The following is a 16,169-nucleotide window of genomic DNA, read 5'->3' as shown; positions in this document are numbered from 1 at the left end:
TACTCAAATACAAGATGAGGTTCTTTCCACCCGCCAGTTAGCATGGGGGAAATAGCCTCTTCTCTCATATCATATACAACAAAATGCTCACTAAATGCACTGTCCATCATTAAACTGCCAAAAGCAGCATGCACTCAGCAATGAAAAGCAACTACAAAGTTGATTAAATGCAGCCAATACCAAGCATGACTGTAAAACATGTGGCCCACATTAGGCAATGTTGGCAACATCCTAATGAGAACCTACCACAAGAATATGTTAGTGTAGCCCATCTGAATAAGACATATAGTAGCACACATTAAGTACAGTTCCCCTCACAGCTAACACTACAGTATTTTGTGTCATGGTGAGCCACAACATTGCATACAGTTCACCCAGAATCCCTCTACTGCACACTCTCTCAGCCTGTTGCATGTAATTATTGTGGCTCAACCCTCCATGAGATGAAACCATACCAGGGTGCCCTGTGTCTCGTCTGCATATAAATGTTTGGAGCATCCCAGGACTTGTGATATGAACATACAATTTACTATGGAGCTGCCTAATTAGCTCTACAGTAAATTCTCAACATCTACATGTGTGGCCTTATTAAACTACAGGAAAATAATTAACTCTGCTACAGCTTAGTAAATACAAGTACTATCTTTCAGTGGTATTTTTGAGGGTGCAGCAATGCATGTGTTAGACGCAGATGGTGCTGGCTAGGGCGTGAAGGTGCTTCAGTGCCTGTGAATTAGCCCCACACTGGAGCACCCTCATGCCCCATCTAACCCCTTCACAGCATGTTGACCCAGAGAGAAGCTCTGGGCTGGCAAGCTGACACCTGGGAACAATAAACTCTGGCACAATATGCACCAGAGTTTATTCATTTGTATTAATTTTATGTATAGATGCACCCAGTTTGTACAATATATATGCAGGTGCCAAAGTGCTGCTCACGTGTGTCCATGTGCTAAATCTGTGTTAAAACTTGCAGCAGTTTCAAAAAAAGGGAACATGCATTAATTCTGAATAAACTATGTGCAGCAATGCAAATTGCACTATATGCAATGCAGCAATGCAAACTGCACTATATGCAAATTGCTATAGCCATGTTTACCTCCAAGGTTATTGCTTTCAAATTAGCTCATTTCCACAGGTTCAGAGAGTGCAGAGTTGGACAGTAAAAAAGAGGGAGAGGGGGATGTCAGGGGAAAAAGCTAGGACAAAGCAGAAAGCAAATGTCTACTTGACCCCCAGATTTATCTTCCCTGCTGCAGCAGTGGGAGAGAGACAAATTCAAGGGAAGCCTCCAAAAATTAGATTCTATATATGGAATATTATAACTAATTTATACATTTTCCATATACAGAATCTAATTATTTGTGAGTCATCTTATAATCATAGTCATCTTCTATTAGCATAAATAAGGTAAATATGTACATAACTAAGTGCAACACAACATAGGCAAGGTAAAGAAAGGGCTCACTGGATCAGAACTAGTGCTGGTTGGCTCTAGTACTGTATGTGGGATAAGGGGACAAAAGACTATTTTCAAAATTGATTTTTTTCCCCTAGAAGACATGGCCTCATTCACACACAGCTATAGGTCTTCAAGCAATAAATTTCCAGACATCCTCTGATATATTTATATATATAACACATACACACATAATATAATGTATACACAATTCAAACACAATATATTTTATAACAGCAAGAATCCCTTCTGGCCTTAAAATCTATGAATCATGTCTGATTGAAGGCCCGGGTACAAGCAACTGATGATAGAAAGGAAGTGGTGAGCCGGCAATTTGATACAATCTTTTCCCTAACCCTTCTCTTCAAAATAATTCTGATTCCCAAATGACCCATCCAAATAATTCCAGACTATTCCTCATTCCACAATACCTCATTCCTCTGCATCTCCCAACACTGTTGCTCTTTTCTTGCTGGAAACAACCAGGCACCCCGCAACTTTTATCTGCAAATCAGAGGAAGTGGTTCTTCCATTCTGTTCAGCACTAGTAAGATCACATCTGGATAACTGTGTGCAGTTTTGGACAGGGCACTTTAAGAGAGATGTAGATAAATTAGAAAAAATCCAAAGAGGAAGAACAAAAGTTATCAGAAGTCTATAAAACAGGACACATAAACAAAGACTGAACTGAAAAAGAAAAAACCCTGCTTAAAATACTGTTGAACTTTGGCCCAAAGAGAATTGTTAATCTGCTTTTCAATTAGTTTTATTTCATTATATCACTTCACACTTCAATATTCAACTACCTTGTTATATTTTGTTTCATTTAAACAGATGGAAGAGTGGGGTGACAACTGTTAATTACAAAAAAGGTAGTATAGAGGAATTGCACAAAGTAAATCATACAACAAATGATATTGATATTACCTGTAAGTAAACATTTAACCAAGTATTTGTGTGCTTTTTATTTTGTTTTGGTATGTTAGCAGCTACAAGAAATTCTTTAACTAGCCCTTATTCAGAGTGCCATTTAAAATTTTAATTATACTTGATTCAAATGCCCAAACCTTTAAAAATGTAATTCCCTTAAAATGTCTTATGTTGAACACGGTGATTACAAACCAATAAACTATTTTAAAATATTTTTTTTGATAATATGAGATATCCTATGCATGGAACTTAAATGGGAAGTCCTCAGGCTTTGTACCAACATTTTTTTCCTACTTCTCCGAAGAACCAAATGGGTAGTGTGCCCTGCCAAGGAGTATTTAAACTCTACAAGCTGCAAAGTAGAGTAAGCATATTGCAAGTCTAGCAACTACTAATGGGCTGATGAGGTGATAAGTAGAATATTAATAAATGAATATTTAAGATGTTTGCTTGATTAAACTATTTTGTTGATGTGGCCATATCATAGTATAGTAAATATATATATCATAGTAAATAATGAAAAATGTAGATGATCCCTCAATTAAACTATGCGATGTAAGTGTACATGAATTATTCATCCAGCTCCATAAACCAAGCAAATATTATGAAAAATATCCGAATAATTTGAATAATAACTAAAAATTCATTGAATAAATTATTCAATTATATCATTTAATACTCTTTAGGTATATGTATTAGATACTAGGCTGTAGTTCAAGTGCTAGGTATATTTTCATTTCCAAAGTGCATGCTTTTCATTATATCCCCAATCTAGTGTGCTCCAATGTGTCGCCTGCATGCTCTTTTTCAACTAAGGAGAAATGAAATCAGCCCTGCTTGATGTTTCTTACATTCCAGGATATTATATGCCTAAAGGCTAACTGAGACCAAGCAGATCACCGTTCCTTTACAAATTCAGTTTTTCCCACCTTACCGAATGCGATTAAAAAATTAATACAGATTCCTTAATAATAGAGGCCACATGTATGACAGCATTGTAGATTCTCAACTGGAGTGACCAACCTTCTCTTTAAAAACAAATAAAGACATATTCTTTTTTGATGTTCTACATAATACAAGTTTATGGCAAGCTGTCACTTGCTTTCAGATTTAGCACCTAGAAACTACAATGATGGTTTCCTTAGAAATGCTGAAAATAGATTGGATAGATTGACTGATTGCATATCCCTTTGAATTATCATGAAAGCACCAAAGCAGCTCTGAATTATGCCACTAAAAATCTCAGTTCAAAGTTACATAAGTCTGAGTTGCTATAAATTGCTTCTTGTTGAAAGTTATATAAAACATTTTCAAATCTGTCATGTTCCACCTTTTCTGGATCTTTTTAAAAATATCTAAGAGATGGGTTTATTCAGAGTTCTTTAAGAGGAAAGGAAAAGCAAAATATGGATCAGTTTTGTGCAGTAGGAGTGATGTAATTATGAAGGTTGCATTATATTTCACATTTAATGCAGGAATTCGACACTTGCTTATTTTCATTGACAAGCACAATGGGCCAAATCCTGTTCCAGCTATTAGGTATCTAAGAGGCACTTAGGGGCACATCCAAATGAGTGTGCAGGTGCAAGACTCTTGAGGCATGGCAAAACGCATGCAGTCAAAAGGTTGGAACCAAAATTAGATACCAGGAAATCCGAGCATCTAAAAAAAGGGTTAAAAAGAAAACAGGGTGGTACATGTGGCTGTAGCATGTGCCACTCAAAATCAGAGGCTGGTGAGCCAGTCACACTCTAGCTGCTGGCCAGGCTCCATATGCCTGGATCGCTGCCGCCGCAGCCCCAGGAGGTTCCCAGAACCCCAAGTAAGGCTGATGAGGCCAAACCAAGTGCTGGCCTCAGCCTCCCTCACCCCACCCAGGGCAGTTTGCAGTGCAGCAGAGCATACATACAGAGGTGTTCCCCAGGTACAAGTAGCAGCAGCACAACTACATGCCACTGCTACTTATCCCTAGGGAAATGCACATGCACGCTCATCTGGACACACCCTATGGGCACGTCCACACATGCAGGCATGTACACTTGCAGCAGCTCAAAGAGGAATGGCACAAATTTGAACTAGGGACTTTTGCCTCAGCACACATGCCCGGACATGCATGTTTGTGTGGGGCAAACTGTGGCACTTCAGGCAAATCTGTGCAGGACCCTGCACAGCTCCTCCCAGATCTGCAGGTAGGGGTAACTAGAGCCTGGGGCCAGCACCTGTGCTGGCCCCAGCAATATAAAAAACCTGCCCTGTGCTGGCCTCAGCAATAGAAAAACCTGCCCTGGTGAGAAGCTCAGGGCTACTTACCCTCAGGAGCTTCTGAGGCCTAACCACTTGGTATCTGGGGACACAGCCCCTTGTGCCAGCTGGACTGCTGAAGCAGCCTTAACCTGGAGTGGCCCCTGCCCCCTCTACCCACTGCAGCAATCTGGCTGTGACCTGCTGCCACCTGTGTCACCTGTGCTGCCACCTGTGCTGCCCTCTTGGACCTGTGGCCCCAAGGCTGCTCCCCTGCCAGACCAAGCTGGGGTGCCCCTGCTCGGTAATCTGGGCAGCTATAGCCCAGAAGATGTGTTTCTTGTTGTGGCCCACTTTGAACTGTCAAAGCATGTCCTCTTGGCCCCAAATGGCCTAGAGGTCAGACACCTCATCTGCTCTCCAGCTGGGTCCCCAGTGCTGGCCCTTGACAGCCTCCTCTGCCCAGGTCTCACCACTTATCTCACCAGCAGAGATCCTTGTGTTCCCTGTTTCTTGTGTGCCTGTTTACAAATTGCAAATACTTTGATAAGTAACCCAAATTCTCTCATTAAAATACCCAAAACAGCTTTCTTCCACTATTAAAATGAAATGTCACTATCTATACATAGAGAGATCAGTTGAGCAATGTTTTACTGATATATTTACAAATGTAAAGCAATTTGGGGGGATTGGGGGAGTTTGTTGGTGGGTATAGGGTTTATGGGGGTGGGGTTGCAACACACAGTCCCTGTAAGTGGGGCCAGGTCCTGGGTGACAGCTTGAGAGGCCCTGATGCTGCCTGAAGCCACATGGCTCCACAGCGTGCCACACCAGCCCCATGAAAAGCAGCATAGGCTCCAAAGTGACTGGGCCCGCACTGCTGAGGGCTCTGGTTGCAGAGGCCCCTAAGCGCCCCACAGCCGCTGCTGGTGTGGGGGGGGCTGTGGGTCCTGTGGGGGACCCACACCCCCAACCAGGTTCCCACCCCCACACAACCCCCATGCATCTACAGCCCCCCCACCAATCCCTCCCACCCCAGTCCCTACTTACCGAGGACAGCGCCTGGGTCACAGCCTTATGCTGCTCTTGCTTGCCCTGCATGCAAAAGCAGTGTGCTAGGGCAGCTGGGGGTACCACAGAGATGCTCTGGCTGGATACCAGAGTGTCTCTGGAGGTCTGAGACCCAACTTGCTCAGGACACGGTGGGGAACCATGCCCTATGCCGCTTTTTTCTGGAAATCCAAGTATCAAATTTTTTCACATTTTTTCATTGTTAGCGTGCCTCTTGAGGTGTCTCAAACTGGTAAACTGTTTGAGACATCACAAGAGGTACATACACACTCATCTGGACACCCCCAGTGAGTTTAAATACAATCCTATTTCACTGGATGCACATTCATGAAAATACATTAATGCATAAAATAGGAGGGTCCTTCTCCTTATCACCCATTTTTGTGACTCAAAGTCTTAAATCGAAGACATGTTACAAAAGTAGCAGTTTTTCAGGCCGTGGTACCTAAGTTTTATCTCAGCTTAATAACCTGCAAGGTACCTTGCCTTCACAGACACTTTAACTCATGTTAGCTAATTTAGGTTAGTGAACCCAAGTAAAAAATTCACTTGTATTTTGAGGAGCTGAGCTGTTGAACTAATGGAAATGTTTAATTATGAGCAAGATCCTTAACATAAGAGCAGCTCCTTTGCTGCAGAACAAGATCTATCTAAAGAAAACCCTGTATTGTTTAAAATGCTTTAAGAAACACAGAGAAATGAATACAAAAACCCCACTGAGTTGTACAGCAATTAAGATTTGTCTAAACATAATGTAAGGCACAACTTTAAAATAAATGAAAAATGAGGTTTCCAACAGCACATAATAGTTCAACTCTACAACCCCCATATTTCAAATTACTTTTACTGCCACCTTAATCCTGCTCCAGAAGGGATACCAGCCTTCCAGCATTACTTTCCTCAAATCTCAGTGTAGATTCAGATCTATGCAGAAGAAAAGATGTAAGGAAATAAGAGACAGGAAGGAAAGAGAGAGAGACTGTTCTAATATGTTGCAGCGGAAATTCAGGAAATTAGGAATAGAGGGTGCTAGAAAAGAAACATCTTAATAGGGAAAGAGGTTAAGGTTGGAGTATATTTTTTGTGGTATGCCTCACAAAACTGAAGCCACCTTCTGCTGACAATACTGTTAACCACTGTAATCAACAAAGAGGCACCAGTTTACATCCAATGAGCTCACAATCTGTCTCTTCTTCCCTGTCCCTGAAACACTTACTTATGTTTGGAAAGGAAACATCCCATCTTCCCCTCTTACTATTACTGTAGAGATTTAACTCTTACTATTTTAGATCCTCTACTGAGATGAACTGAAGGTGGATTCAGCTTATAAAATATGTTAGTTTAGGTCAGCTGGGGATACAAGACTAGATTGCAAAACTATTACTTGATGATGGTAGGGAAAAGTAGAACAGCCTAAGAGAGAATTCATAATTTTCATGACAGCATAAAGGGCATTCTTTTCCATCACCAGAGAAAGCTTCCCTTACTTTAAGAGTATACTGAATGCTTTACTTGGATAACAATAGTGTCATGGCTAACAGGGATTCAACATGATGAAAGTGTATATCTTCCACGCCACTACTCAGCACTTCCTGATTACTTACTACTTCAGTTTTAAGAAACAAATCATTAAACACAATGACCCCCTACAGCAAGCAGACCACTTATAAGACATCTCCCATTTATCTCAAAAAGCTCTTTTCTACTTAGAAGAAATAAACCTTTTTTTACTTAGAAACCAGAACCAGCTAGTATGATTAACAGCTCTTCAAACTGAGAATCTATGAAGTTTTGGGTTTGGAGGGGTTTTTTGTTTGTTTGTTTGTTTAAGGAAGGGAAAGAATTTAAGATATTAAGTAGAAATAAAGCTCTCCAAGGGATCTTCTGAGGTTAAATTACCTTTCATGCCATTTGTACAGAAGCCTTTCTTTCAAACAGCTTGAACAGATGATTGGGGCACCATTGTCCATTCACTTGTGTCCACAAACATAAATGATGGCTCTTTGAAATCCTGAACAATAACGATCCTTGTGGTCTCCTAGGAATGGTGCCTGCTAAAGAAATAAAAGGAAAAAAATATAAATACACAGAATCAATTGAAACAAAAAGAGATTAGATAACTACAACTTAATTTGAAACTACAAAAGGATGTCATTAAGACATATATGATTCCAAAATCTGGAAGAGTATTTCATTAAAAGTATTAAAGAATGTCAAACTAAATAGCAAAGCAGCAGCCATTGATGTATGTGAATGACATCTAATAATGTGACATGAGAAAGGGTACTGTGATACCTGAAAGCTTGTCTAAATCTATCCCAAGGTACAGTTATCTACCTATCAATCAAATAAATCTATCCCAATCATGTAGCTGGCCCAATAAAAGACATTACACACAAACTCTTGCCTGTCACATTTAACAATGCACTGCCATTCTTTGCTGAATCAAGAAACTCTTGATCCACATCTAGATATTTATACTATACTTATCCATGTGGATAATTAAAGCATATCATATCTGAACATTTCAGCAACAAGGCCTTTTTTATTAGATGTTTACAGAACTAGGTAATTAATGATAAAATAAACAAAGGTAAGATTTTGAAAAAAAAAGCATTTGATACGAACAGGGAAACTTATGAAAAAACTTGAAGGATTAGGATTTTTTTTTCCACTAAAAATATGATATATATACAACATAATACTAACAATACTGCCTGCTGTGTCCCGAAAACATCTGTACATATAGACACACACATACACACAGATGTATAAATGTGCGTGTATATATATCTATATAAAGCCATGTATGTGTGTATACATGTATATATTTGGGACAAGCCAGGCAATATTTTTAGTTGTGTGATTTGGGCATTGGATAATATCCTTTAAAAAAATAATTGAAGGGCTAAATTCCATCCTTGCATAAATGGACTGGTTTCCACTGAAATTCATGAGACTGTGAAACCAAGGAAATGTGTTACGTAAGCAAAAACTAAGACCATAGCACGTATTCACAGCTACAGTATATGTGCATTGTTCTTTGAAGTTTCTCTGCTCTCCCTATTTGTTTTGTTAAATCATTTGTTGAATAGCCTCTAGTTTAGATTCTTCAGCCTACTGGTATAAGCAAGTCATGAGCCAACAATTTATTTACAATCAAGTTATTACAAAGATCCTTAGGGTAAGCTTTCTGTGTGAATACTATGTGGTTACCACAAAACTAAGGCTTTTTTTTTTTACTTTTTCATATGGATGTATGTTCTATTTCTGGTATTATTTTGAAGATCAGTGTCTCTGTTGTGCTACAGCTAAAGAGAGAAAAAAAGTCAAGAAGTGGAAAACAACCATAGCTATAGATACAGCTTCAAATAGATATTTTTGCTATTGTGCTTTATGTTAAATACAGCTTGAATCTGTAGTCATGTTTTTACAAAAAAACCCACAACACCACATTTTCTGCCGTTATAGATTTAAAAGGCAAAATCTGTACAATCCAGCAATGAATATCTACTGGTCTGAATCTAGGCAGCCTGTTTGATCATAATTCTACTGCAGCAGTCATGAACACCACGTGCCCCTGGTGGCTGGGTGGGTATGGCGACCGCCCGCAGGCGGCGGTGGCAGTGTCGGCAGCGGGAGCATGGTGGTGAGTGGGGAGCTCCCACAGGCAGCTGCACTGGCATCAGCGGCGGGGGGAGGGTAGTGAGTGCCAACCAGCTATCGGCAACCACCTACAGACACCACCAGCAGCAGCAGCGGCGAGAGGCAGGTGGCGAGCTGTGACTGCCCACAGGTGGCGCTGGCAGTGTCAACAGCACTTTTTGCAGGGGGTGCACCGCCAGTCTCAGGGGGTGCATGTGCACCCCCTACGCATCGCCAATGGCAGCAGTCCTCAAACTTAGAAACTTCTGAATGTGGTGCTGTTTCCCCCAACTTATGCATTTCTATAATGTCATATTTTGGGAAATAATCATGCCTGCATCCTGTTTATACATCCTGTTAATACTGAGTCAATTTATGAACATCAAATAATGTCTGTTGCATCTTCAACATCTCATTAAACTCTGCTATCTTATTTACATGGAAATCAGGTGGAAACTGTGGTGAGTATCCTGTCTGCTATTAGAGGTGAAAGCTGGTGTTATAGGAAGGATACGCAATGACTACTATACTCAAAACTCTCCCTATGCCTAAAGAAGGGTGTTTGTTCCAAAAAGCTTGCAAAGAACAATTCTTCCAACTATTTAGTTGGTCTAATAAAAGATATCACATCTATCCAAAGAACCTTGTCTGCCTATTTCCTTAGACCAAACATGACTACAAACAAAACTTTATATATAGGACAACACGTGAACACTTCTCTTTTTCCTCTGCTTGTCGTTCCTGAACAAATTAAATCCATCTACAGCAGTACTCCAGTCATGTGAACTATCACACCATATCTGTGTTTTCCCAACTACATCTTAATCCCCTGGCTGTACTAGGACCTCCAATTCTTCCTCCTCATTCCCCATGCTTTGTAGCTAAACCCCCATTTTTTCTTTTTTAATATAAAAACACATTCCCCTGCTGTTCCCCAACCATTTCTGACTCTTTCTCTGCCCTCTCTATCCCTTATAAGTAGTTATTATAAGCCATAGTTAAGTTAAAACATAGGACAAGTTTTGTATGCCACTACTGTAACAAGCCCCTTTTATATTGTCCATATATCACTGTAAATCGTTTTATTTTTTATTGATTTTTACTGTTTTATATTGTATTCCTATTATGTTTGTATTGATGTTTACTGTCTTATATTGATATTGTATGTTTTAGGCCTGTTTCTGTAAAGTTAGCCAAAGTAATATCAAGTCTCCATCTTGTAATGTCATGTCTCCATTTTGTGTCCCTTGCCTGGGCATACCCTATTATAACTGTGTTGCAACTATAATTCATACCTACCCGTCCTATGTAAATTGGTTCCTGGATGAATGAGAGTGCTTGAGACATAATGGTAGCAGGCCTAAAAATAGCTCCTGCTGAATGACTGGGCCATCAATTTAATGGCCAGACCAGGCCCCTGCATTGAAAGCACATACCTACTCCCAGGACCAGAGACAAAACCCAATATTTGAAAGATAAAGACTCCAAGAAACCAGCAACATGGAAACAAAGAACAGAATAGAAACCAGCAACTCCACCATTGTATCCCACTGGACAGTGAGGACACCTGGAACAGCATGACTTCATCCAAACAGAACTGGTCCTTGCCTGGGCATGTCCTTCTCGTTGGAGTCACAGGTAGCCCACCTCTGTAAATGGAGTGGTACAGTGTGACCTCCTTGGGGCATCCTCTCATCCAGCACCTGACCTATTGAGACAGAAGGACAAGCTGGCAAACCCCTTCTGGAGAAGACACCGCCTTGAAGGAAGCTGACCATCAACATGCGCGCTAAGGTGACCAGTACCACCCATAACTCAAAGTTTGCATTTATGATTTTATTGGTAACTTCACATCCCGTCCAATAAACTAGAATTTATTATGATCCCATGAGTTGGTACTTTGTAGCCAACAGCTTCTCACCCTAATATATAAACTTTCAGGTAATAACCAACTGTTCTAATTCTTCCCTGAGAACACTGATAAAAGATACTGATATTACTGCCTGTAACTGGGTTCTTATCCAGATGCCCTAGTTTTTTACTAATTACTATTTGCTAGTTTCTGTGATATATATCCATACAGGTAACTTCTGTCTCCCTTAGACATGTTATGTCATCAAAAGGGGGAAAGAAGTGTGTAAGTTAGATTTGGGTCAGTATGCAGAAACTGAAAACATTTATAACTGTGGCCAGAGATGTTATGAACCCTCCTTGGACTAGCACAAAGTCCAAGAACCCTGAAGGAAAACCTTTTGGGGCTCTCCTCTTTCTAAAGCAGAGAAGGAATATAGAAATTCTTTATTAGCTGGATATTTCTACCCCTCCCCCCCCCCACACACATGTTTTGATGTGGACTGCATAATATCCTTCCTCCTCTGGTAAAAGCCTTTTTATTAATTATCCACTGATATTTACATTATGATTCTTTTAATATCTTCTTATCTGAAATGCACACAAAAAAAGGAGGAAACGGCAATCTGTGCATTAAAATGAGTTCTAAATGCAATAATTATCCCTCCATTACTTAGAATTGCTGGATGATGTGGCTCAAAATTTATCCCAGTCTCTCTTTGTTTTTTCCATTCCTTCAGTAATTAAACATTATATTTTAAATCTGACTAGAATCTCATAATACTGTGTTATATAGTTGTTATAAAATATGCCAAATCGGCCATCACGGCAAAAGAAGAAATAAGTTAATCAATAAAATATGAAAGAGAATTTATCCACCATAATCAGCTGCTGTTAGTATGAAACATGGGACAATGCATTGGAGAGAGAGGAGTGAATGAATTTCTTGGTGTCATTTAATTCTTTCAGAAAATACTTATTACAAATGAATTATCCAGTTTTCCCTGTGACCTCCATTAATACAATGTTTTGCAGTATCTGCTGTTTTAAAAACTTAAACAGTTTGTGAATGATGTTTTCATTGTGACTTTTTCTAAGCTACTGGGTATCTGCTTTGCTGTGTGAACCCAATTTATGGATTCTCTAAACATACATACGCACACATCACTTCATAGATTTCATAGACATTAGGGCTGGAAGGGACCTCGGGAGATCATCGAGTCCAGCCCCCTGCTCCAGGGGTAAGAAGTCAGCTGGGGTCAAAGGAACCCTGCAAGATAAACATCCAAATGCCTCTTAAAGGAGGCCAGAGCAGGTGCTTGCACCACTTCTGGCAGCAGTCTGTTCCAGGCCATGGGGGCTCGGACAGTAAAGAAGTTCTTCCTTATGTCCAGCCTGAAATGGTCTTGGAGGAGTTTATGACCATTTGACCTTGTCATTCCATGGGGTGCTCTGGTAAACAGACATTCCCCTAGATCCTGATGTACACCCCTTATATACTTATAGGCAGCCACCATGTCCCCCATGAGCCTGTGCTTTTCCAGGCTGAAAAATCCCATAGCTCTCAGCCTCTCATCATAAGGCCTGTTCTCCTGCCCTCTGATCATGCGCATGGCTCTCCTCTGCACTCTCTCAAGCTTCTCCAAATCCTTTTTAAATTGTGGAGCCCAGAATTGGATGCAGTATTCCAGAATTGGATGCAGTATTCCAGCTGTGGCCTCATCAAGGCTGAGTACAGCAGGAGGATGACATCCTGGGATTTGCCAGATAAGCATTTATGGATGCAAGCCAGAGTTTTGCTCACTTCGCTGGCTGCAACATCACATTGGTGGCATATTCATCTTACGGTCAATCATGACCCCCAAGTCCCTTTCAGCCGTGGTGCTAGCAAGTGTAGCACTGCCAAGCCTATAAGCATGCTGCAGGTTTTTCTAACCAAGGTGGAGTACCTTACATTTTTTGGTGTTGAATGCCATCAGGTTTTCACCTGCTCATTTTCTGAGCCTGTCCAGGTCGGCCTGGATCACCATCCTGTCCTTGGGTGTGGACGCTTTACCCCAAAGTTTTGTGTCATCAGCAAACTTGGCCAGTTCGCTTCTGACACCAATGTCCACATCATTAATGAAGATGTTGGAAAGAATAGGCCCAAGGATGGACCCTTGGAGGACCCCACTGGTCACGGTGCACCATGATGATTTACTTCCAACAGCTACCACTCTCTGGGTCCAACCTTGGAGCCAATTCCCCAGCCAGTGGACTGTGATGTAGCCGAGGCTGCAGTTGGCCAGTTTTTCTATGAGATAATCATGGGATACCACATCAAAAGCTTTTTTAAAATCAAGATATATAGGACAACAAGCATCAATCTCAAATTGCAACAAGGGAATTTAGGTTGGCTATTATGAAGAATTTTCTCCTTATGAGGGTAATGAAGCACTGGAACAGAATACCTAGAGTATAGGCCAACAATATTTTTCACCCCAGGCTGGTGCTTTTGACCTGGCCCCCTGCTATGGGCACCCCCTGGCTCCTGCAAGACCTCAAGTTGCCTACTCTTATACTTGCTGCAGACACCCAACCAACCTCCAGTGATGGCAAGCATGGGCAAAGGGATCAACAAGGAGGGCTCACGAGTAGCGTGCTGAAGAGGGGATGAGTGGATCCGTGCATTTGCATGCTCCCAATCCTCCAGGATATATCAGAGCTTTCTGGGCCAGATCTGGCCCAGGAGCCACAGGTTGCCAACTCTAGAAAATCTGTGAAATCTAAATCCTCAGAAGTTTCTACAAGCAGGTCAGGCAAATGTTTGGATGAAATACCTTAGACAGGGATCCTGCCTTGAATAAAGGCTTAGACTAGATGGTCTCCTGAGCTGAAACTCCAGTCTTAGTTTTCTATGAATATATCTGCAATATCACAACAGCAATTACAGTTGAGAGTTTCAGCTTCAGTTTTAGCTTTTATTAAAGTTTCCATGGTTCTCAACCAATCTATCATAATGACCATTTTTTACATTTATTTTAGTATTTGTATTGTATTACTGCACACATTCTTGTACCACACTAAACCACAGGCACTCATTTACATTCCATACAGCCAAAGACTCCACTATGGTTATGGCTACAGTGATGAGAACTTTTTCGGCACACAGCTGTAATCAAGGTCCCAGACCTTCAACAAACTCTTTGCAAATAGACTCTGGCACCTGCATAAAACCCCACTAATATCATTACTGTACTAGGGACAAGAAAGTATAAACTTCAGTCATAAGTCCCTGCATCTAAACATAATTAAGGAAAAGTAACAATGAGGAAAGACACAACAAACAAATCCTATCTACCTGAAAACTTGATAAAGCAAACCACAAAATTAAGGTAAAGACCATTTCCCTTTCTAGTGAAATGCAGACACCTGTATTAGCATATATAGTGCACATCAGCTTCCCAAGCTACAGTTCAAATTAGATTAGAGAGAGAGCATGTGAGAAAGAGAGAAATGCAAGTAGATAGAACTGACACTGAACCAGGAAGCTAATATACTGTATATGGGCCCTATCATTTGAATTGTTTTGAAATGACCATAAATGAATGTGAACTTACCTTACGTCTTATCTATATAAAAGGGTATTGCTAGGTATTATTACCATTGCAACATGTTAAATGGTCTTAAGATTGGAGCGTCCACATATTAAGGTAAGAAAAGGCCCTCTGAGGCCTCATCTAGAAAAGTGGAGATGTGTGGATTGCGGTGCCACAGACCTACCTGCAGCACTCTGTGCTGCTGCCTTGTAGAACATGAGACTGGGAGATCCCATGGTCAAAAAAAACCCATGCCAAAACAAAGGGGCGGTGCACATGGCAGCAGAACACACCACCCAAAACCAAAGCCTGGTCAGCCAGAGCCACACTCTGGCTGCCAGCCAGGCTCCCTGATGCAGGAGTGCTGCAGCTGCAGCTCCCTGAGGCACCCAGAACCCCAGCTAAGGCTGTTGGGGCCAGCACAGTTGCTGGCCTAAGCCTCACCTAGCCTACCCAGGGTAACTAGCCGTGCACTAGAGTGCACATGGCACAGGTGCTCCCCAGGGACAACAGTGGAACAAGGTGTGGAAACAAAGATTTCCACTTGTCTGGACATGGCCTGAGAGCCTCAAAGTTGCATCTTTTCAGGCAAGGGTTATCTCTAGCTGGTGTTAGGCAGCTCATGTTGCAGTAACATCAGTCTGCTCCATGTGACCAATACCAGCAATCTGCAGTCTTCCCAGTATCCCAGTATGCACTGCCCCCAGCGTGCCCCCCCCAATCTATCATCCAGAACTCTACTGCCCCAGACTGACAAAGACCAGAGGAAAGCCAGGCAATGGCAAGTGAGTAGGGAGCCAGAGGAGGGGGTGGTGAGCAGGGAGTTGCCAGGGAGCCACAAGTGAGCAAGAACTGCTGGAGAGCCACAAAGCAAATTTGGCAGCTCCTAGCCATGCCCCTGTTTGCCTACACTCTTGCAGCAAGTCAGAGCTGTAACCCTAAGTGTGACAGCTCGTAGCATGTGCTAAATTTAATACCACCTACCAGGGAAATGAGAGTTAACATGTGCAAACTGTAGTGTGTTACACCCAATTCCAGCAGTATAATGTCCTTAATACCTAGCTCAGATATAGTTTGGTATCATGATGGGATGTGGACAGCTGGGTCTGGGACCACTCAGGGATCAAGGTGGGCAATCTGGGGACAGACAGGGTCAGGGAGCTGAGAGGTCAATCAGAGAGGGAAGTTTGGGTCAAGTCAGAGGATCGGGGATGGGTCATAGATCAGGTATAAGCCCTGTTGCTCAGACACTTCCTGTTCTGTCTTAAAGCTTTAAGGGGATGAAGGGGAGAGTCAGTTGACTCCAGCTGGCCTCTCCAGTGACAATGAGTGGGAAGAGAGTTAAAGCCCTGCTGGAGGCTTCAAGTTACCCTTGACCAGTCCAGGTGATCAGC

The 16,169-nt window shown here is 41.6% G+C and overlaps 1 protein-coding gene across 2 annotated transcripts in view; it reads right to left on the bottom strand.

Moving 5' to 3' along the window:
* Positions 1 to 7,749, bottom strand: part of DLGAP1 (DLG associated protein 1) — a 546,520-nt gene extending 538,771 nt beyond the window's left edge. For both annotated transcript variants that reach the window (XM_019546483.1, XM_019546490.1), the window contains exon 1: positions 7,601 to 7,749. The gene's annotated coding sequence lies outside the window, so the exon portion shown is untranslated. The remainder of the gene's footprint in view (positions 1 to 7,600) is intronic.
* Between the last annotated feature and the right edge of the window lie 8,420 nt (positions 7,750 to 16,169).

Source organism: Crocodylus porosus, unplaced genomic scaffold (assembly GCF_001723895.1).
Source record: "Crocodylus porosus isolate Cpor-Errol unplaced genomic scaffold, CroPor_comp1, whole genome shotgun sequence".
NCBI lineage: Eukaryota > Metazoa > Chordata > Crocodylia > Crocodylidae > Crocodylus > Crocodylus porosus.
This window is presented reverse-complemented; position numbering and strand designations above follow the sequence as displayed.